Genomic DNA, 23,244 nt, shown 5'->3' on the forward strand with positions numbered 1-23,244 from the left:
GATGTAGGGGATCTCTGACCACTTCCCATTGCAGTGACGTAAATTGTTTAAGTCCCCGAGAACGTTAAAATCAAAAGTTCCATTCTCAGGCCAGTGTGAATAATTTAGAGTGTGGATAAGTCGCTTTGGCCAGACCTCCATTGAAAGGCCGAGTGTATTAAGATTGCGGAGGAGACTTCCCAGAGGAGTGTCTTTGTGGTGGATGGAAAAGTAATTCCCCGTGGTGTAAATTAGGAAGAGGAGGTAAGCAACAAAGGAAGACCCGGGAAGCTAGACTCGAGGGAGGGGGGTCCCCACCATCTAGTCAGGTGCTGGGGAAAGGACAGTCTAATCCACGTGGTGGGCGTCCCCTGCGACGAGGAAGACTGTGGGACCTGGGCGGAGGCCAGGCTGGAGAGGATTTCTGGCCTAGCACTAGGACTTCTGTCTGTGATGGCAAATCAGAACTCCAGAGGGGTGATCCAATAGTTACTTGCTGGAGAGGAAATGAGCCGGTGTTGAGTGCATGGTCAGCAATGGGAAGGAGAGGTTCCCGATCCGTGTCCTTGGCTGGCTTGGGAGGGCCCATAAGGGAGGTAAGGGAGAGAGGCCTAATCGAGGCCAGTGATGGTATCACCCGAGTAGCATTCGGAGGTAAGCCCAGGTTGAGCTGCTGCTGCCTACTGCTCTCCAAACAGCAAACTCAGGGTGACTGAAGCCAGGGCAATGACTCCCCTTCCCCGTGGAACCCTCCCAGGTTTTGGCATCAATGTTAGGGTCACCGAAGGAGGAACACATGAGACCAAAAGGGGTAAAGAATTATGAATTTACTAGGTCATCTGGAAAACGAGATGGGCTGAGCCCCAAAATGGTGCCATCACCCAGGGACGGGGAGTCAGATTTAAAGGACTCTACGTGGGCTTTTCTCTGGGGGAGGAGGTCCTTCGGGGAAAGATAATGGTCTTAGCAAGTGAAATGTGGTCTAAGGGTCACGTTCCAGGGGAGGGGGTGTTTATTCAATTATTTGATCAGACCTAACACACACCAGTGTCATCTTCTCTTTGAAATTTGCCTGTCTTTCCTGGCAGTCCTGGTTATTTTCTGTACTCAGACCTTTAATACAGCAATTATAATTAATTGTAATTACTGTGCACAGGCCTGCCTCCTTCACTAAACTAAGTAACTCTAAGACAGGGAATGTTTACTATTTGTCTTTCTAATCACAGGACTATAGATAGTAGATGCTCAGAATACATTTCTGCAGGAGAAGATATGAGTGAAGGTTAGACCCCTTTCTTATAAACATGTATAAAACTTTGAAGGGGTTATCCATTTAGAAAGACCCCCTCCTACCCCTGCAACTAAGCTAACACCCAAATACCCCCTCAGCCACTTTGACACCTAGTTCTTGTAAATGTTTTCCTTCCTTCCATGTATTCACACTCATAATCCAGTGAGTCTAAGAAACACAGCCATGTTCCCAACATCTGGGATTCATCAAGCTAGTTCTGCTAATCAAAGTTCTAGAGATCAGTTCCAGATGTTGCCTAACTAAAGCTACATAAGCATTGTTCACATTTTTAACTACAATCAGACCCAACTGCTCATATCTTGAAAGTAACTTAATTTGTATAGGTAGGAGTTCATTCTGCACTATTTCTTTAAAAAATTAACTTTCAACTGAATACAGAGATAAAGCTGATATATCTTGATTTTTTAAAATATTTCCCCCTAAGGCAAAAATATATGTATTTTAGAAATCATACATTTAAACACCTTAGCTCAAAGACCTCATAAGAAAGAAAAATACTGTTCAAGTGTCTACTATGTGCTGGTATAAGAGAGAAAAATAATTTTTCTTTTCCCTATCATAAATATAGATTAACAAGAGAAAAAGAAACAGAGGCTTAATAGCATGTATATCTCCTGTATCCTGGAAAACTGAGTAACTCCTCAAAGTGACCCAACCAATCACCTATTACTTTAAATACCATCTCCTGCTAAAGACAAAAAAAGATGGGTTTGGGATGTCTTATACATCCATGTTCCACATTCTGCATGTAGGGTCTCTGTCTTATACTAGCATATGCTGGGTTCCCATACATATAGGGTGTCCCACACTTTATAGCCAATAGTTTACTTGATGTTTTTCTTTCTTTTCTGACTGAACATATTGGAATTAATACTTATGCCAAGTGTGAATACATTCTTTTGGGACACCCTGTATGTATGTATTAAATGTGATTTTCACTTATTAATCTGTCTCATGTCTGATTATTAGACCAGCCAAAAGAACTCTGATAGTAGAGAAAAGTTTGACCACATATTAAACTAGCACAGCAGAATCAGTTATGGCAGGATATCAGGCAAAGTACAGTGAACAAGGGTATGCTTGTTGTGCAAATTTAAGTTGATGCTTTCTCTATTGATTGGGTTTCTAGACAGTCATTCTTTTCTTCCTAGCACAGGGAGGGAGACACACCTAAAATTAAAGATTCCCCTTATAAATGAAATGTATCTTAGAGAAGAGACAGTTTCTCCTGTCTGTTGTTTCTTAAAAATAACCATTTATGATAACCCTTATGCCAAAGAAACATAGTTGGGGGTGTCATACTTTACTGGACACTATCATGGGTAATTCCACATGTACTATTTGGTTTAATTGACTTAATTTTTATAATAACTGTGAAATAGAAACAATTTCTATTATATAATGAGGAAATACAGCTTCAGAGAATTTAATTACATTGTTGAAAATCAAATGCTTAGTGTCTAAGCTGAGATTATACAGTAATTTTTCTGACTGCAAATTTAGTACTCTTTCCACATGCTGTCTTTTTCTGTAATCTTAGACAGTATGGGTCTAAGATTTAATTTGGGGAAATTAAAGTATTTGTATAACTTAAAATATTTATATAACTATCTTGAAATCTATTTTCCCCAAGAAGTCCATAAATATAAAACCAATGTCTTCTTTTTAGATATAATTTACAATAATTAGTCGAAATATATAATAGGTAACCTTATTTACTTTTTTTTAGCTTTATGAAAATCCAATTAAGTGAATCTATCCAATTCCAGTACTGGAAGCTTTATAATGAGCACTTTATAATCCAGAAATGCTGTTAGGTTCTAGAAGTAGCCTACCTTCTATTAAATAAAAGTCATGGTCTGACTTCCTATGTTAGAATTATGGGATAGATGTTCCAAAAGGTCCTCATGGGATGCAAATTGATCCTGTAGGATTATAGCATACTTGTTTGTTTTTTTTTAAGCAGAGTTGATCTCAATATAAAGCTTAGGAAATCTCCACAGATGAAGTAAAGACATGTGGAGGAGAAAGTGGGAGAAAAGGAACAGTGAGATAAACCCTGAGTAGTACCAGTAAAGATTCACATATTCTAATATTAGTCCTGGGCTCAGGAGACACTGAGGTCATTCTACAAGGTGAGAATGCTGAGTATTAAGGCAGGATGCTCCACAGGGGCTGAAGTACATGTGCCTTTGGCTCCAGTCAAGCAAATCAAATCTGATATAGCAGAAAGCCACACTACATACACATTCAAAATTCTCAACGATTGTATAGTTAATATAAACTCACAATTAATTTTTAAATCACTTAACAATAAATGGAAGAGGCCACCCTGCATGACCAGAGTCATCAGAAACAACAACAAAACAAATTTAAACTGCCAAAACCTGGAGACATTAGGATTAGCTGAGGAAAACGTAAAACATTATAAAATGTCCAAAGAAATTTAAAAAAAACAGTAAAAATCAGTAAGGAGAGATTAAAAACGACCAAGCAGACTGTAAAAAGACCAATAGAAGTTTTTTTTTTTATATATATTTTATTGATTTTTTACAGAGAGGAAGGGAGAGAGATAGAGAGTTAGAAACATCGATGAGAGAGAAACATCGACCAGCTGCCTCCTGCACATCTCCCACCGGAGATGTGCCCGCAACCTAGGTACATGCCCTTGACCAGAATCGAACCTGGGACCCTTCAGTCCGCAGGCCAACGCTCTATCCACTGAGCCAAACCGGTTTCGGCCCAATAGAAGTTTTATAAATGAAAAATAGAATCACTAGAATCACTGACATTAAAATCTCAATGGCTATATGAAATAACATGTTAGATAGCTAAAGAGATAATGAACTAGAAGCAAGAATGGGAGAATTTGCATTATTGAGAGATAAAGACATGAAAATATAAAAGAAAGATGATCTTATTGTGTTTATTCTAATTGTAGTCCCTGAAAAATAATTCAGAGAGAAGACAAAAGAGGCAATAATGAAAGGGTTGATAATTAGGCTGAAAATTGCCAGGCACTTATGATAGAAACTAATAAAACTGAGGATCCTTGTAATTCTGAATTAAATTGTAGTTTAAAACATTTTTTTCCCTTCTCTCAGCACACTTCATTGATCTGACCTTTGTCTTTCACCTTGATGATTGTTGACCCCTGAGAGAGCAGAAGACATTAGCCTGGTTTTGACTAATGGCACAAAGGTTTAAGCCCCTGGCAGGTTAAAGATAATATCTAAATTGTTTCAGGCAGGAGTATCCATTTGGCTACCTCTCCTTGAAATGAGATCTGGACCAGAAGTTACTTCAGAGTTCTTTCAAGACCTGAAGGAATGATTTATAATCTCACCTCTGACCAATCAGCTCCTAAAACAACCTGAACCCACTGTGTCTTACAGTTTTGCCCTATAATCTGTAACCTACACACCATCGGGGAGTTGGGTTTTTTAGAGCATGAGCTCACCTGTCTCTGGATTGGCCAATTCTAATAAACTAATTCCTTTCTTTACTACAAACTCCTGCTCATTTCTTTCTTTTTAGCTAAAGCACACAGTCAGACAAACTTAATTATTGGTGTTAGGCAGGATAGATAGCTGCTAGGGCAGAGGAGTTTATGTCACCTGCTGAACAAAGAAGTTACAGCCTTGAGACTTGCCATGATAAAATCACCAGATGTTCTCAAATTCTGGGAAAAACCACAACAATGTAAAAGGGGGACCTTGAAACCTATAGAGGGAAACATTGTAAAACCCTTGGACCCACACCAGGTGGAGTGCTCAGAGTAGCTGAGTTGCACATTTGTGCTTTATGCCAAGTGTATTCTTAAATTCACTTGCTTTGCTTCAACACTGCTGTCTATCACTCGTCTGAATTCTTTCTCATGAGCGTTTCAAGAGTCAAGGATGGGAGAGCCCCCTCCAACTCAGGCGGCTCTTCAGTAACATTGGTGTTTGTAACACTAGTGGTGTAAGATGCACTATACTAGTGTGTGTGTGTGTGTGTGTATATATATATATATATATATATATATATATACACCAAACAGAATCATCAAAGAAAAATCTAGATGTAAAACATATTATAGGTACACCAAAGTTAAAGGAAGTATCTGAAAGGCAGAGAAAAGAACCAGAATACCTATATAGAAAAAAATTTAGTCAAGTAACACATTTTCAACAGCTTCAATGGAAGTCAAAAGTCCTTAAAGCAGTGGTTCTCAACCTTCTGGCCCTTTAAATACAGTTTCTCATGTTGTGACCTAACCATAAAATTATTTTCGTTGCTACTTCATAACAGTAATGTTGCTACTGTTATGAATCATAATGTAAATATCTGATATGCAGGATGGTCTTAGGCGACCCCTGTGAAAGGGTCGTTCGAATGCCAAAGGGGTCGCGACCCACAGGTTAAGATAAGGCTTAAAGCAATATCTTCAAAATGCTGAGAGACGTGATTACCTAGAATTGTGTTGTTATAAAAATTCTTTTTCAAGGTCACAATCAAAATAAAGACATTTACAAAAGAGAAAAACCATCACCAACAGACCTTTACTAATAATGTACATCCTAAAAGATATCTCTAGAATCTTTCCGCCAAGAATAATTTATGAAATGCAAAGAGAAATGTTGATCAAACAATTGTTAGACATGTAGACTAATCTAAAAAAGTGTAAAATAATTGATGACTAACGTGTGTTAATAAAGACATAAAAATACTAGATTGACCCTGTCCTATACAGTATCTATTAGCCACAAATTGCTATTTAAACTTAAATAAAATTAAGAATCCAGTTTCTCAATCACTCTAGATACATTCCTAATGCTCAACAGCCACAAATACTGGAGGTCCTATCTAGTTTATACTAGTAAGACAAGAATTACTCTAAATATGGAAAGAAACAAAAATATCACTATTAACATATAATGATTATCTACATAGATAACCAAAGAATCTACCAACAAAATATTAAAATTAGTGTTTATCAAGGTGACTGAATATAACAATATTTGTAAAATGTGCCAATATACACCCATTACAAATTTAGAAAACATGATTTAAAATAATAGTATTTATAATATAAAAACATAAATATAATAAAATAGATATTTTCAATATTCAAAATACTATGGAAGGAAAGCTTAAAACTTTATTGAAAGCAATTTTTAAAATAAAAATATAAAAAGAGAGATAGACCATGTTCATGGATGGTCTATTTCTCTCAGTATCATAAAATGTCAGTTCTTAAATTTAACTACAGAGTTAATCACAATTTACTGGGGTTTTTGAGGAACTTGACAACTTAATTCTAAAACTTATTTGAGAACCTTATGCATAGTGAAATAAGCAAGTCAGAGAAAGACAAGCACCATATGATTCTACTTATAGGTGGAATTTAATAAACAAGCTGAACTACCAAGCAAAATAGAGACAGACTCATAGACAACAGTTTTTGCCTATGGAAATAACAACAAAAACACACCACTTTAGCTTTATCCCATTATACCATTTTTCTAAGCAGTTAATCATTTCCAACTTCTGAGATTAGGAAATCCTGGAACTATTGGCTCCTAGATCTACCTTCACTGAGCTACCTCTCCATAGCAGATCAGTGAACATTCATCTACCATAACTGGTGCCTTGGGTTTTTTCCTCCTATTAGAATAGAAATTCTGAGCACAAGCAAGAGTCAAAATTCTGGAACGCAGAGGATCCAGACACCATGTACAGCTCTATCGAGGAATTGAGATGGATTAGCCTGTGTGAAATTTATTTACATGGTCAACTTTTTCTAGCACCAAATAATAAGTATCTTCATGCAAATAATACTTTGCTCCATTATGTGTTTCTTTAATTATGCACAGCGAGACAAAGAATAAACAAATCCCCCCACATATTCATTTAATTGGAATAGTACTTCATTCCTATTGCCATTCTCACAAGTCCCATTGGTTTCTTAGAGACGCAGTTTTAGTCCCTTCATACAAAGTATATTTTTCTATTCGAATAAACAAAAATGGCAACATACATCTGGGCAGTATGGGGTTGCAGATTTCTATAAAGCAGCTCTCGAAAATAACAGGTCACAAATCCCTTTCTCAAAGGCAAACACAGATCGGGTCCTACTTTTGGTCCAGGCAGAAAGCCAAACCTAGAATAAGAGAAGCCATATGTATGTGCTTGAGAGAAAGCTGCCTATGTAAGTAGGGATTTTCCCCAAATAATGAAGTTAACTTTTGATGCTTTTGAAGGATGATGGAAATGTAATGGTCAGGCTACAAAAGTTTAAGAACGTTTTCCAAATACTTTGAGGTAGTTTTGTTTTTTGTTTTTAGAAAAGAAGAAACAGCATGATAAAAGAGCCACAGCCTTCATCAAGACTGATTAATGCAAAGAGGGCAGCGATGGTATTTAAAGGTTCACCAGTTTCCCTATACTGAAGTGCAGCTGAAACTTGTTCCCAGATATTTTTAATCCATGTCCAAAAGAAGAAAGATCTCTGACTAAATGGGAACGAGCTCATAAAACTGCCCACCCTCATCCCCTTCCTGATCTTCAGTTGTGCTTAAAGATGATAAAAACGAGTGAGTGATTCTAGGGTCACATTAGAAACCATTTTTATACAGGTCAGTGCAGTTCAAGAAGATTGATCATAACAATCTTTAGGCTTGGAGGAGTCGAAAGATCTAAACAAGTGGTTCTCTACTGGGAACAGTTAGCCCCCTAGGGCACATTAGGCATGCCCAGAGACATTTCTAATGGTTGAAACTGGAGTGGGGGGGGGGGAGGTGCTACTGGCATGTAATGATAAAGGCCAGGGATGCTGCAAAACATCCTATAATGCACTGGACAGCCCCTGAGAAAAAAGCATTATGACCCAAAATATCAAGGGCAAAGGTTGAGAAATCTAAGTGTCCCTTGGATCATCCCAATCTGTGAGGAATTTGATTTCTGACCTTGGAGTTCCTCACTCTCAGCAGCCATTTGGAGCCACATTCCCACTGCTGTGTATGCCTCCCATTAGTGGGGTATCCGCTCCTATTTGTGAACTAGGAGGTCCTCCTTATAAGCAATTATCTGCAGCCCAGAGTGCCTACTCCTCTCTTCTAGCAGACCCAGCTCTCAGATGCTGACCTGCTCTGGCCTTTAAAAAAAGGCACAAAAAGAAGGCTACAGCTACATTAGTTGTTCCTTGGCTTTTCTCAGCCCACCTATAAAATTCTAAATTGAGTGAAATGACATTTGGAATTTGCTTCCATCTCTAAGCCAAGCAGTTATGTTTGGTAATGACTATAAATAAAAATAAATTTTGAAAATAGGCTGGATATTTGAATTCCATTTCATAGTATACAACTATATGTGTGAACTGCTGAAGAAAACAATTTTATACCATACAGGAAAACCCAAACATGTTGACATTTTCCTCTATTTGAAAATATTGAAATACATACTTAAATATCAATGCAAAGTGTCCAGTGTTCTTTTCTTAAAAAGAAAAACTATATTCTGGGATGATGTGCTTCATTAATTTTGGTGATAAATAATGGTAGAAATAGATAGTGTCTGCAACAATCTTCCTTAGCAAATTAGTAGTAGGTTGGAACCTTTTTATTGGTTCTCCAGTTACTCATTTGAAGTATCACTGGTCCATGAAACCCAAAATTCTGGCATCACTGTTCTAGTCTCGCCAACAACCAACAATTCAAAACCAAATAGTCAGGGTCTTTGCTTAAGCAGCCCTGGTGGTGAGGAATTGACTGCTTTTCTGAGGAAGACCATGTCGTTTTGACCAGTCCTCTTGGAAAGTTCTTTATGTTAGGGTGAAACATAACAGTCTCTCCTTGCAATTTCTCGGCTCCTGGCTCTTGTGCTACCCTTCAGGCTACAGCAACAAGCCAAATCCCACTTCTCCAGAACAGCAATGATGGTTACCATGCACATCCTGAACTTTGTCTTCTCTACCAAGCATTTGCTGGTGCTGCACAAGACACGACTCACAGTCCCTCTCATAATTCTAGTCATTGTCCTCTGAACATCTTCCAGTCTCTATAAAACTAAGCAACATTAAGTTCTGACTGAAGCAAAGTCAAACACTACTATCATTTTCCCGTTTTAGACATTTCACTCATACTGTTCAGCTTTATGAAATATTAGATTTGTTGGCAGGTTTTAGTAGTATTGATACATGAAACTGTAGCCAAATCAAATCATAGATATTTAAACAATTTCTTCTTTTAACCCACATGCCCCCTACTATGTATACATCCAATTAGTAGGGTTTCTATTTGATTAAAGGTTAGGATTTTTTTTTTTCATTCATTCCTCCTATATTTTATCTTGTTATTGTCAGCACATTGATCCTCCCTACTGAGATTTGTAAAAATATTTTTCTTATAAAATATTTCAAACATATGGAAAATTAGGGAGACTAACATCATGAAAACCCATGTGCCCAAACCCAAATACAATAAATATTAACATTATACCATATTTTCTTTAGGTTATTTTTTTTAAGAAAGCCAAATATTAAATAGAGTTGCAGCCCAACTGATGGCTCTGAAACCCAATCACCTTCTCTCTCTTCTCCATAAAACCACTATCCTGAAAGTGCTATGTACAATTCTCATCCCGGATTTACACACCTAATCCTACATGTGCAGATAGCTTAGAACATACATATATATATAAAACATTAAATATAATTTTTTTCAATTTCTAATTTCATTCCATTATTGTTAGAGAACCTAATTAGAATCATATTGAGTCTATACTAGAATATAAAAATGGATCTCTTTCTGTTTTGCCACAGTCCCTGAGGCAAAAAATGAAATGGCAGTACCTATTCCTACTAAATATATTTGAAGCAATTACTAAGTAACTGTTGACACACAGATCAATGACCACATAAGGACAAATATGTGCAGGTTAAAGTGGTAAGACAACTTCCATGGTAAAACATTTTAGAGTACTGTAGCATTCTTTCTCCTCCCCCAGAGGTAAAAGAGTGATGTGTCCTTATGGTAATGAGGCACATTAAGAAATTACTGGAGAGCTAGAGGCCAGTCCTCTGGAGCTTAAAGAGCAACACTATGGGCAGAAAGAAGGGCACATTTATTACTGGAGGCAGAAGCCTGGTATGGAGGAAAGAGGCAACAGGCAGTCAGCCAGAGTCACTACCCGCATCAAAAGAATCATTCAACTTTGAACACCCACTGAGAGTCAATATAGTTGTAGAAAATAGCAGGCAAGTTCAAGATGGAAGGATACAGAGGCAGACTGAATATGCATGAAGGAACCAAATAAGAAAATAGTGAAATTAATCATACATCTTTTCCCTAGTCTGTGGTCGGCAAACTGCGGCTTGCGAGCCACATGCGGCTCTTTGGCCCCTTGAGTGTGGCTCTTCCTAAGCCTTAGGAGTACCCTAATTAAGTTAATAACAATGTACCTACCTATATCGTTTAAGTTTAAAAAATTTGGCTCTCAAAAGAAATTTCAGTCGGTGTACTATTGATATTTGGCTCTATTGTCTAATGAGTTTGCCGACCATTGCTCTAGGTTAAGCCTTCCAGCGGGGAAGGGGAAAATAAATGAAATTGAGAATATACTTATAGAGAATATGCATGATTCACAGTAATATATATTCTCTATAAGTACACATGAAACATTTATAAAAAATAATGTTTCTTTACAAAAAATATGTCAATACATTTCAAAGAATCAATATAAATACTCTGTCCTCTGATCATTATGTAACATATTGGAAATTTATAATTATTGCTTAAGAATCCTGTATATTTGTGAACCATATGATATTTTTAAGCACTTGTGTTAAAAATAAACTTATTATGATTCCTAGAAGAATATGATATTAGTAGCATTTCTTCCAAAAATATGTAACCTGACTCTCATCTTAAAGAAACATCAGACAAAAGGAAATTGGGGGACATTCTACAAAACAACTGACCTGAATATTTCAAAATGCCAAAGTCAAGAATGACAAAAAAATTGCTAATGAACCATTCCAGTTTAAAGGAGGCCAAAGAAACATAAAAGCGAAGTGTGATGCATTGTGGTTTAGATCCTGAACTAGGAGGGGAAGATGCTGTAAAGGTTGTGATTGAGGCAAAAGCAAGAGAATATTATAAACAACTTCATCTTAATACTAGAGGCCCAATGCACGAAATTCATGCAAGAATAGGCCTTCTTTCCCCCGGCTGCCAGCACCAGCTTCCCTTTGGCACCTGGGACGGGGCTTCCCTCGTAGCTCCTGCTTTGTCAAGAAGGCTGTCTGGTCTAATGAGCATATTACGCTTTTATTATTATAGATGTTTTAAAGCACAGATGAAATATGTGAACTTCTATGAAAGCATACACTGTCAAAATTGAATAAAAAATGAATAGAAATATTGAATAGAAAAAGAAGCACTGAAGAAACTGAAATTATAGTCAACAACTCCCTCGCATCCCCAATAGACTAGGTTATTTGAGTTTTGTCAACCTTCAAGAAACAGAATAATACTGACAGAAGCTGCCCAAGAATATAGCAAATGCTGGCTAGCCTATTTTATATGGAGAGATAATAGTCAGTTCTTACCTATACAGTTGTATTAGTTGGTTACATTTTGAATGGCCAATTTCCCATTATGATTAATCAGTAAACACTTCTCATTCTGAACTATATCTTTGTTTTAATATCACTCAGGACAAATGTAATTAGATTCCAAATTCATGATAAAACAAAAAAGCATAAGTCAATTTCACTTATATATCTTGATGCAAAAATTCCAACAGTATATTTTTAAAATTGTGTATTATAATGATTAAGTGATGTCAATGGTTCTTGTGAATTAAAGATCACCTAAAATCCTCTCCCTCATAAAGGCAAAAGAACACTGGCAAAATTGTCAAATCAGCTTTCTCAGAACCCTGGAAAAAATAAAGGTTTAACCCTTTGCGCTCCAATTTTATTTTTGGAATTCAAACAGTCTGGGCCGAATTGGAAGTCCTTCCTCTCTTGGTTGCAGTAGTTCCCTGGCGGAAATTGTCAATTAGCTCAATCACCAAATCAGCTTGACGTTGGACCTGCTACTAGCGCCTGGTCTGTCGAGTCAGCCTCGATGTTGGAGCACAAAAAGTTAAAACAATCTGGAGAGCATTTATTTTTTTAAAAAATGGCTGAATCTCCTAAGAACAATGATCTTTGCAACATTTGAACTTGGCCTATTTCTATAACCCTCTCTCCAGCTCTATGGTAGCTTTGAAAACCAATAATCCCCCTATCACAGGAAAATCAGCAGCCACTGGAGGAGGCAGCATAGGGTTAGGGTTTCTTCAAAGACCCAGAGAACTGCAATTATTTGACAAGCCCTCATTCACAGGGCTTGTCTTTATTTAACCTGACTCAAATTTGCCCAATACAAATAGCCTTTTCCTGGAAACGCTTGTCTAAGAGATTAAGCAGCAACTGTTTAATATCTCAGCTGCAATAATGACTGGCAAACAATAAGCTGGCCAAAACTCTTGAAAGGCAAAGCTGGAGAATTAGATGACCATAGGAGGCTTTGAAAAGTCTCAGCATATTCCTGGGAATCTAGAAGGCCACACACATGTGGAGGGCTATGTACATGCTCAGGAAAAACCTGAAAAAGTGCCCTCAGCTGTCACCTCTGGCTGACCATGACTTAGAGGAGATGCGGGCTAAGGCAGAGTTGTAAGCTGCCTGGCTGAAAATGGAAAGCTTGCGCCAACATGCACACACAGCCACTTAGCAAAGCCTGGGAGGTTGATTGAGTCCATCCACTTAAGGAAATCACTGTCAAATCAAACTGAGTGGAGATTTCAGTGGCTCCACACAACATTCATCTCCCTATAAGTGTGGACTTGGTGCCACCTGCCCCAGAGCACTGCCCCTGTGTATGTCAGTGTCCATGGGATTCTCTCACGTCTGCTTCCACTCACTCATTTAACAAACCTTCCCACTACACGGGCCCTGATGTCTACTGTGGCGATGCAAGGACAATCTCCTGCTAGCCTTTTGGATTGAACTAAAAAATCTCAAAATGGGACATAATGGGAAAAATGCCCCTAATTTTAGGAAAAGTTTTATTATAAAATTTGTTGTTTATAAAATGTTCATAAACAAAATGGCATTTGAGCAACAGGACCTTAAATGGAAGGTCCATTTTGAATATATGGATATCAGAGAAGGGAAGCACATGAAAAAGACAAAGAATTGGGAGGGTACATGGAGAATGGGCAACAAGATCAGTGAGGAAGTGTATTAGCTTGCTAGGGTTGCTATAGCAAAGTACCAGACACTGAGTGACTTAGAACGTTCTTATGTCACCATTCTGGAAGCTAGAACTCTGGGATCAAGGTGTCAGGAGAGCCATGCTCCCTCTGGAGGTGCTAAGGAAAAATCTGTTTCAGGCTTTCTCTTAGCGTCGTGGCTGCCACAAGCCAAGACGATAAGAGAAACTCCATTTCACATGGCATTCTCCCTGTGCTTCCCCGTGTTCCCTCTTTATAAGGACACTTAGTCATCCTGAATTAGTGCTCATCCCAATAACCATTTTTCAACTTGGTTATCTACCTGCAAATAAGACCCTATCACCAAATAAGGTCATATTCTGAGATACCAGGGGGTTACGACTCTAATACATCTTTTTTTTGAGGGGTGAAGAAGGGGTGGGGGGGGGAGGGCGAGGGAGAGACAATCAACCCATTATAGTGAGCAACAGATCAGTGAGAGCTTTATTTAATGGGTTGCCATGGTTGGCAAACTGCAGCTCGCGAGCCACACGCGGCTCTTTGGCCTCTTGAGTGTGGCTCTTCCTAAGCCTTAGGAGTACCCTAATTAAGTTAATAACAATGTACCTACCTATATAGTTTAAGTTTAAAAAATTTGGCTCTCAAAAGAAATTTCAATCATTGTACTGTTGATATTTGGCTCTGTTGACTAATGAGTTTGCTGACCACTGGAGTAAAATACTGCTTAAAAAAACTTTAGGTAACAACAAAATTAAATGATTTTAGTTCAGGGAACAAACCCAAAACAAGAGAAAGAAAAACAAATCTAGTTACTGAAAGCAAAAAAGTAAAATGTGGTTAATAGGGTCAGAATAATTTAAGCTATTACAGTTTACATATGCTTTGTTTTCTCTTCTGGAAATTAGGAATTTGTAGTTCAGGTCATGGAAGAACTACACCAAACACAGATTTTAGTAAAAAGAATACTGGAGCTACCAACAAAAGTTAAACAAAATGGACCATAACAAAGAAATCTGCTGGAGGATGTAAAATCCTAGGAATTTTGCATGCCCTAACAATGAGCAGATGGTACCAAATCCAAAGAACATTGGTAAATAAAATAGCCAATGGTTTCAATCAGTTGAAAAACTGGAATGTTAACTCCAAATCCTATGTAAACCAGTTTCCAAAGAGAATTTTTTTTCTTTTAAGTGAAAACATATTTGCATTTTGATGGCACATTTCTTCCAAGGCTTTCAAAGCATGTCTATGAGTAGGTTTTCCTGCTTTATGAGTCATCCAGGGTAATTCACTTTCAAGTTGGTAGTGTATTATTGTTGTTTAATTATAAATAATAGAGATTATATTTCAGGTATGTTATACTTTCTGAGGTTGGGAGAGCAGTAACCACCATTTATAATAATGTCTCTATATGCATGTGAATATTAATATATGAAATAAGTTGCAAACTATATAGATATGAACAAACTAGGAAATAACATGACTTATAAGCATACCACCATGAAGAAGATTCAATTCTGTACTAGTTAAAATTTTTTGCAGAATATACAGCATTGGCACAAATCTATGAATTAGATTATGTAAAATTAACCTAACTCCCAGGAAACCATTTACATTAACACCACAATGAAATCACCTCTAACACATGGATTATGTTCTAAAATACATGCATAAGGAGAAAACTGCATGTTGTCAAAATTCATGCACAATAACCATCAAATCACCAAAAACTACACTATGTGATTTTGTGCACACTTTCTAATATGGGAATGAATTGTGCTTTCAGCTTTGGTATGTTTTTGTTTTGGGTGGTCATCAAATAAAGAGTTAGCTAATATAAGGTCCATCCTGTAATAGAGAAATGATTTTTCATATTGAACAGATATAGTCAAATTTGGATAAGTAAAATGTAAACATGACAGCTCCTTCATCATGATTGGAACTCACTATTCTATTACTCAAATCAATAAAATATCTTTGGATACCAAAAGGAAAGAAAACAGAAGCAAAAATCAATAAATGGAACTAAAACAAACTAAAAAGCTTTGGCAGAGAAAGGAACCTATCACCAAAAGGAAGAAAATATTTGCAAGCCATGTATCTGATAAGGAGTTAATATCCAAAATACATAAAGAACTCATGCAACTCAGTAGCAACACAACCAAAACAACCCAATTAAAATATGGGCAGAGAATCTGAACAGGAATTTTTCTGAAGAAAACATACCGATGGCTGACAGGTACATGAAAAGCATCACTAATCATCAGGGAATTGCAAATCAAAACCACAGTGAGATATTACCTCACACCTGTTTAGAGTGGCTATCATAAAAAAGAACAAATAACTAATGTTGGCAAGAATGTGGAGAAAGGGGAACCCTTGTGCATTGATGGTGGGGATGTAAATTAACGTAACCACTATGGAGAACAGTATGGGGTTCCTCAAAAACTAAAAATAGAACTATCATATGCTCTACCTATTCTACTTCTGGGTATTATCTAAAAGAAATGAAAACACCAACTCAAAAACTTACGTGCACCATCATATTCATTGCAGCCTTATTTACAAAAGCCAAGACGTGAAAGCAACCTAAGTGCCCATCAAAGGATAAAGAGGTTTTTTATGTGTATATATTCAGTCATTAGTCATAATAAAGATGGAAATCCTGCCATTTGCAACAACATGGATGGACCTAGAGGGCATTATGCTATGTGAAATAAGTCAGGCAAAACAGATAAATACCATATGATCTCACATGTGGAATCTTAAAAACACACAAAAATAAACAATAAAAATGGAGCTCACAGATACACAGAACAGATTGATGGGAGGCAGAGGGTAGGAGTGGGCAAAACGAGAAAAGGTGGTCAGAGGTACATACTTCCAGTTATAAAATAAAAAAGTCATTGGAATGTAATGTACAGCAAAGTGACTGTAGTTAACACTTGGATTGCGGGAAACGAGTTAAGTCGGCTCGAGTGAATTGCGCGTACTCCGCGGGAGCCGTCTTAACTCGGTTCATATAGATTTGCGGTGGAGTGCGGGAAACGTGTAAACTCGGGCCGATTGTAACTGCGTATTACCAAATATTTGTTTGTTTGCCGTTCACAAAGATACCTACCTGCGTATGCGAACCGTTTCATACCCATTGGGGTAATAGGTATCATAAAAATCCCTTGTAAGTAGAGAACACTTTATGGCCCAGGTCGAGTACAATACCGTTAGGGTACCAATGTATTGTTTTCTCATTTTATAACCGATATCCCTGGATATCTCACCATGCAAAGAGAATAGTTATTGAGAAATACTTCTTGTGTCCGGACGTCTTTAGTTTTGAGTTTTGTGAATATTATTACGTGTTTAAATATTTAAATATATTGTGATAAAGACATTCATATAGAATTTTTTAACCAAATAAAATAAAATCGTTCCGCAAAGTGTTCGCATAATAATTATTTTTTTATATCAGATATCTATCGGAGTACCGCTATTTTCAGTTAGTATTATTTTTATTTGCTTTAACCTAGAATGTCGCAGCATTCAGACTATAGTGATGATGAGTTTTGTGCAGACAAGTTGTCCAATTATTCTTGTGATAGCGATCTTGAAAATGCGAGTACAAGTGATGAAGATTCTAGTGATGATGAAGTAATGGTGCGTCCCAGGACATTGAGGCGACGAAGAATTTCGAGCTCCAGCTCTGACTCAGAGTCAGATATAGAAGGCGGGAGAGAAGAATGGTCGCATGTTGATAATCCACCGGTCTTAGAAGATTTTTTAGGGCATCAAGGATTAAACACAGATGCTGTTATAAATAATATAGAAGATGCCGTGAAATTATTTATCGGAGATGATTTTTTTGAATTTCTTGTAGAGGAGTCAAACAGGTATTATAATCAAAATAGGAATAATTTCAAACTTTCAAAAAAAAGCCTAAAGTGGAAAGATATAACCCCTCAAGAGATGAAGAAGTTTTTAGGGTTAATTGTTCTCATGGGACAGGTGCGCAAAGATAGAAGAGATGACTATTGGACCACGGAGCCATGGACGGAGACGCCATATTTTGGTAAAACGATGACGAGAGACAGGTTCCGACAGATATGGAAAGCTTGGCACTTCAATAATAATGCGGATATCGTAAATGAATCAGATAGACTTTGCAAAGTGAGACCAGTACTAGATTATTTTGTGCCTAAATTTATAAATATTTACAAACCTCATCAGCAATTATCACTAGATGAAGGGATCGTACCTTGGAGGGGAAGATTATTCTTTAGGGTATATAATGCTGGCAAGATCGTTAAATATGGAATATTGGTTCGTTTGTTGTGCGAAAGTGATACAGGATATATCTGTAACATGGAAATTTATTGCGGCGAAGGAAAGCGATTATTGGAAACGATACAAACAGTAGTGTCTCCATACACTGATTCGTGGTACCATATATATATGGACAATTATTATAATAGCGTCGCAAATTGTGAAGCACTTATGAAAAACAAATTCAGAATATGTGGAACAATCCGGAAAAATCGAGGTATACCTAAAGATTTTCAAACAATTTCTTTGAAAAAAGGTGAAACAAAATTTATAAGGAAAAATGATATATTGTTACAAGTGTGGCAATCAAAAAAGCCTGTATACCTGATTTCTTCGATTCATTCTGCGGAGATGGAAGAAAGTCAGAATATTGACAGAACATCAAAAAAGAAAATTGTCAAACCGAATGCACTCATTGACTACAATAAACATATGAAAGGTGTTGACCGGGCCGACCAATACCTTTCATATTATTCGATATTGCGGAGGACGGTCAAATGGACAAAAAGGTTGGCAATGTATATGATAAATTGCGCATTATTTAATTCTTATGCAGTTTACAAATCAGTGAGGCAAAGAAAAATGGGTTTTAATAATACTGTAGGCTATATTTGAAAATGCCAAGAGAGTACATCTTAAAAGTTCTTATGACAAGAAAATAATGGTAACTATGTATGGTGATAGGTGCTAACTAGACTTATTGTGATGACCATTTTGCAATATATATGAATAACAAATCATTCTGTTGTATACCTAAAACCAATATAATGTTATATGTCAATACTTCAATACAATTTTTAATAAAATTTCATTAGATCCTGACCTATTACTTCTCTCTCATTTGTTCTCCCTCTTATTTTCATTGTCTCTTAATCTCTTATATAATTTCTAATTCTATTTATCTCTTGGATGTCACATGTTGTAAAAGACAGGTGCGAACTGATTTCCGTAAGACATAATGAAAAGAATGCAATATTGGAAGGCTTCACTAGACTCTGCCACTTACTAGTTGTGAGGTTTTAGGGTGACTGGACCTCTGATTTATATATAATTTATAGACATCATGTACAGGCACACAGGTAGCATAAGATATGTATATTACATATGTCACATGGCACCCATTTTACAGATGAGGAAACTGAGGCTTGCAGAAACTACGCCTACAGTTATAATAATACAAAATTGTGATTGACTATTCTAATGGAAGCATTTTTTATGACTTCAGAGCCAGAGTTCTATATCACTCTATATTCATAATATAAAAGCCATAAAGACAACAGAATCTTCCTCAAGCTTTTACTACTGAACTCAAACCTAAAGTCATTCATCTAATAACTGAGAAATGTGAGCTCTTTTCTGCTTTTTGCCATCTATTTACGAAGAGTCTATGCCTAAATTACCACATTCTGTAAATTTCCCCAACTACTTTAATGAAATATGGGTAATAGAAAATATGTAGGAAAGACCTAAAATATATCATCTGATGGAGATAAGTTCAACTTAAATGCATCAGCTAGAAAAATGAACTGTTTACTCCAAAATTATCTCATAAAACTGTTACAACAATTTTGATAAAACACCTTAGAATTCCCTTTAAAGAGGCTTTGTATGAATTATTTTATGTGTTATCTTAAACATTCTCTTGCTTTAATAAAGTAAATATAGTAAAAGAAAGCCATAAAAATCAGAACAAACCTTAAGCAATCTTCTTAGCTATATTAAGCACAGAGAAAAACAAAATAAATGCGTGCCAAAAATCAATTTCGATAGAAAAACAACCAAAGTTCTGGATTAAGTAAAAAGGAATAAAAGTTTAAATGCCCCATTTCCTTTTCATTCTGACTAGCTTACTTTTGCTGATAATAATTTTTGAGAATATATACAGTATTATCCTAGGATGCAGATGCTTTCTGAATTTAGCATTGTTACTCTTTGGCCCTGGTAAATACATAGCAAAGAAGCATGAAATTAATAAGGAATATTGAGATTCTAAATGACTCTGAATGAGTAAAATTGATGCCATTTGTTAACAACCTTGAGAATATGTCCTTAGTTCAAATATTACAAATTCCAAACATTAAAAAAATCACTACAACACATTTATGATTTATTTTCTGATCATAAAAGGAATATTCATGCTCTTCTGAAAAAATTCTACATTAAAAATATGACAGAAACACAAAATCTTTTATAACCCCCCTTGAGATAACCTCTGTTTCATCTTAAACAATGCAAAGTACTATAACAAGAGATAACAAAGCAAATAACTGATTTAATTTGTTTTTGAATAATTCACAACTTTCACATCTTAGAAAAGTCTACTTTGGAAACTATTTGTTTAGATTATCAATTAAAATAGAGACAAACATTCTTTATCCATTAAACAAAGATTGATTCTACATTTAACAATTATCCATTCAAAATATACTGATTAAATACTTACTAAAGTTAAGGCACAGTTCTAGGTGAGGGGAATAAACCAAACAAATGTATTTCTGTCCTCATAGAAATTGCATTCTAGTTAAGGTGGGGGGGGGGGGGGGGGCACATAAAAAACAAATACTTTTAAAATATGGTATTTTAAAAGATAAGTGCTTTGAAGGAAAATAAAGCCTAAAGACAAAAAGTGTCTGCCAAAAAGTAAATAAAGCTGTAATTTTAAGTAGGGTGATCAGAAAAGGCTTCACTGATAAGATAGTTGAGCAGAGCTGAAGGGAATGAAGACATGAGCCATAGCTGTGCCTGAGACATAGGGATTCAAGCATTTCTCACATGCCCTTAGACACTGTTCTTCAAAGAAAAAAATCAAAAGACATTTTAGCAATAATTATTGGTTTTTCATTGGGGCAATTTGCAACTAAAATCGTGGCTTCACCCTTCCTATATAATAAAAGCCTAATATGCAAATTGACCGAACAGTGGAACAACCAGTGGAACGACAGGTCACTATGATGTGCACTGACCACCAGGGGGCAGGTGCTCAATGCAGGAGTTTTCTCCCCAGCCTGCAGGCCAGCCAAGGCGGGTGCCAGTAGGGGCCCCCTGATCGCCCTGCCGGTCGCCTTGCAGACCCATATATAAATTGCAAAGGGGGAAAAAATTATTCCTTTAACTCCCCATCCTTCCTGGGGTCACACCAAAGGTATCCCCCCAAACAGAGAAGGGTGGCTTCAAAGCAAGGATGAGGTTAACTCTTGTAATAGAGTGATTATCAAGTGGAATAGAAAAGAGCATCCAAATTTATGTTCATCTAATTGCCCACAATAAAGGTCCAAGAAATGCCAATTTATTTCTATAGGGGATATACCTTGTGAGTGTGCCTTTAATAATCTAATCTTAAATGACCCCCTGCCTGACCATACAACTTGGTCATTATCAATGTGGCTCATGAGCATGCAAAACAACAGCCCATTGGGAAAGAATAGACACTACTAGGAGCTCAGGAATAATTTGTTCAGGTGAATAGATAGATGTAAGTATGCTAGGTAGGTAGCAAGAAAACATAGCAACATCTACCACTGCCCACATGAATACCTTTCTAAGTTTTATTCTCAACCTTAATTACTCTGTTCTTTTAGATTTTTGCCATTTCTCTTTTTTTTTTTTCTCCTGCTGCTGCCTAAGATATATCATCCCTGGAATGGGTAGCAGAGGACCTGGACTCTAGTTCTAGTTCTGGCATAAACTGGGGGGTCATGGGAAAGTCTCTTGATCTCTCCATGTCTTGACATCTTCATCTGTATGTTTTTAGAGAGAATAAATTGGGTGGTGAGGGGGGCGGGGGGGAGGTTAGAAGGGGTTTTGACTCCCCATATGATATAATGGAGAGCTGTAAAGTATAATTGAATCACATGGGTTTAAATCCAAGTTCTTTTGACTATTACTGGTGTGACTTTGGAAAACTCACATAATTTTGCTAATTCTCAGTCTCCCAGGTAAAAGGGGGAATAATGATAGTGTCTAGATTGACAGGATACTTATCATGATTATATATATAAGGCATTTAAACAATGCCTGTCACATACTAAGTTTTCAATAAATGATAACCACTGTTTCCATTTTTAATGATCATATAAAAATACATGATTATTAATTTGACTGATTTTATTTATAGCTAAAATTATTAATGATACTTTTTGTGGTTCCTTTATTAACTAGCTTTGGAAAAAACACACAAATCCAGAGTATCATTTTCACTGATTTCCAAAGCACTACTTTGCTTTGTCACCATACAATGTCTCCTTTCTCGAAAATATGAATGCTCCTAAAATTAATTTTCTTTATCCTCCCTTTATCTGATTAGCTTTCTGCTCCATCAGAAATCACATCAACTTGCAAGAACATACATTCTCAAGATCTGTTTGATATGTACTTTCACCTATGAGTCCATTTAACAGAGATTTGGTAAGCTCCTGTAGCTTCAATAAAGTGAGAGCTAGTGAAGGTCCCCTATGGATCTTGTTCTAGAAAGGGCAGAGACTTTGCTGCTAGGAGGAGGCTCAAGTCACTAGTCGAATCAGACAGACGATCAATATTCTAGGTCAAGGGAACAGCAAGAAAAAAGTCCCCAATTTGGGATTTTCAAAAGAGTCAATGTAAAGAACCACAATAGAATAAGTAGGCATCAACTGTGCCAAGCCCAGAGGGCACAAATTCATCCAGCCAACACTTGTATCCAGTCACCTCTGCTCTCTCCCCAGGCCTCATCACTGGTCGGGTAGAGGACACCCAAGGAGGATGGGATAGGAAAGAGAGAGTGGAGGTGATCACTACTCCTCAGGCCCTAGCTGGGAGATGAGAAGCCATGTCTTAGAGTGAAGACTAAAGTGTTAATTAGTAGCTTGGACCAGATGCTTTTAATTTTTGAATTGTGACTGTTTTGTGACATAAAATGACTCAAGGACAACCTATTACTTCAATAACTCTATTGCGTAGCCCAGGAAAGTCTTCCCCCATTGAATGAAGTTGAAAGGGGCACTGGGAGACAAAGCTTTGATCACATCCCATGAGTCATGCATTCATTTTATCAGTTACACATACCTAATATATATATGTAATCTTTGTTATAAATGTTGTGGTTTTCACATTTTAAGACATCTGCAAATAATTGGGCATGCTTAATTTAAATGCTATAGTAACTTTAATCATACCCATACATTTAGTATGTAATGAGTTCTCGATAAGAAATGGATGGTTATAAGTCTGCATAGGGACGGCATAGCAGATGCAACTGATGCATCAACTCATAACCCCTAGACTCACCTTTAAGTTCATCTCCAGGTGGAGTGAGAATTTCCCTTAGGCTAAAAGCTTCCCTCCTCACAATGATACTGTACTGTCTAGTGATATAGAGATAATTATCAGCA

This window comes from Myotis yumanensis, unplaced genomic scaffold (genome assembly GCF_028538775.1).
Source record: "Myotis yumanensis isolate MYYU_CA2020_CCGP unplaced genomic scaffold, mMyoYum1.0.hap1 SCAF_15, whole genome shotgun sequence".
In the NCBI taxonomy this organism is placed as follows: domain Eukaryota; kingdom Metazoa; phylum Chordata; class Mammalia; order Chiroptera; family Vespertilionidae; genus Myotis; species Myotis yumanensis.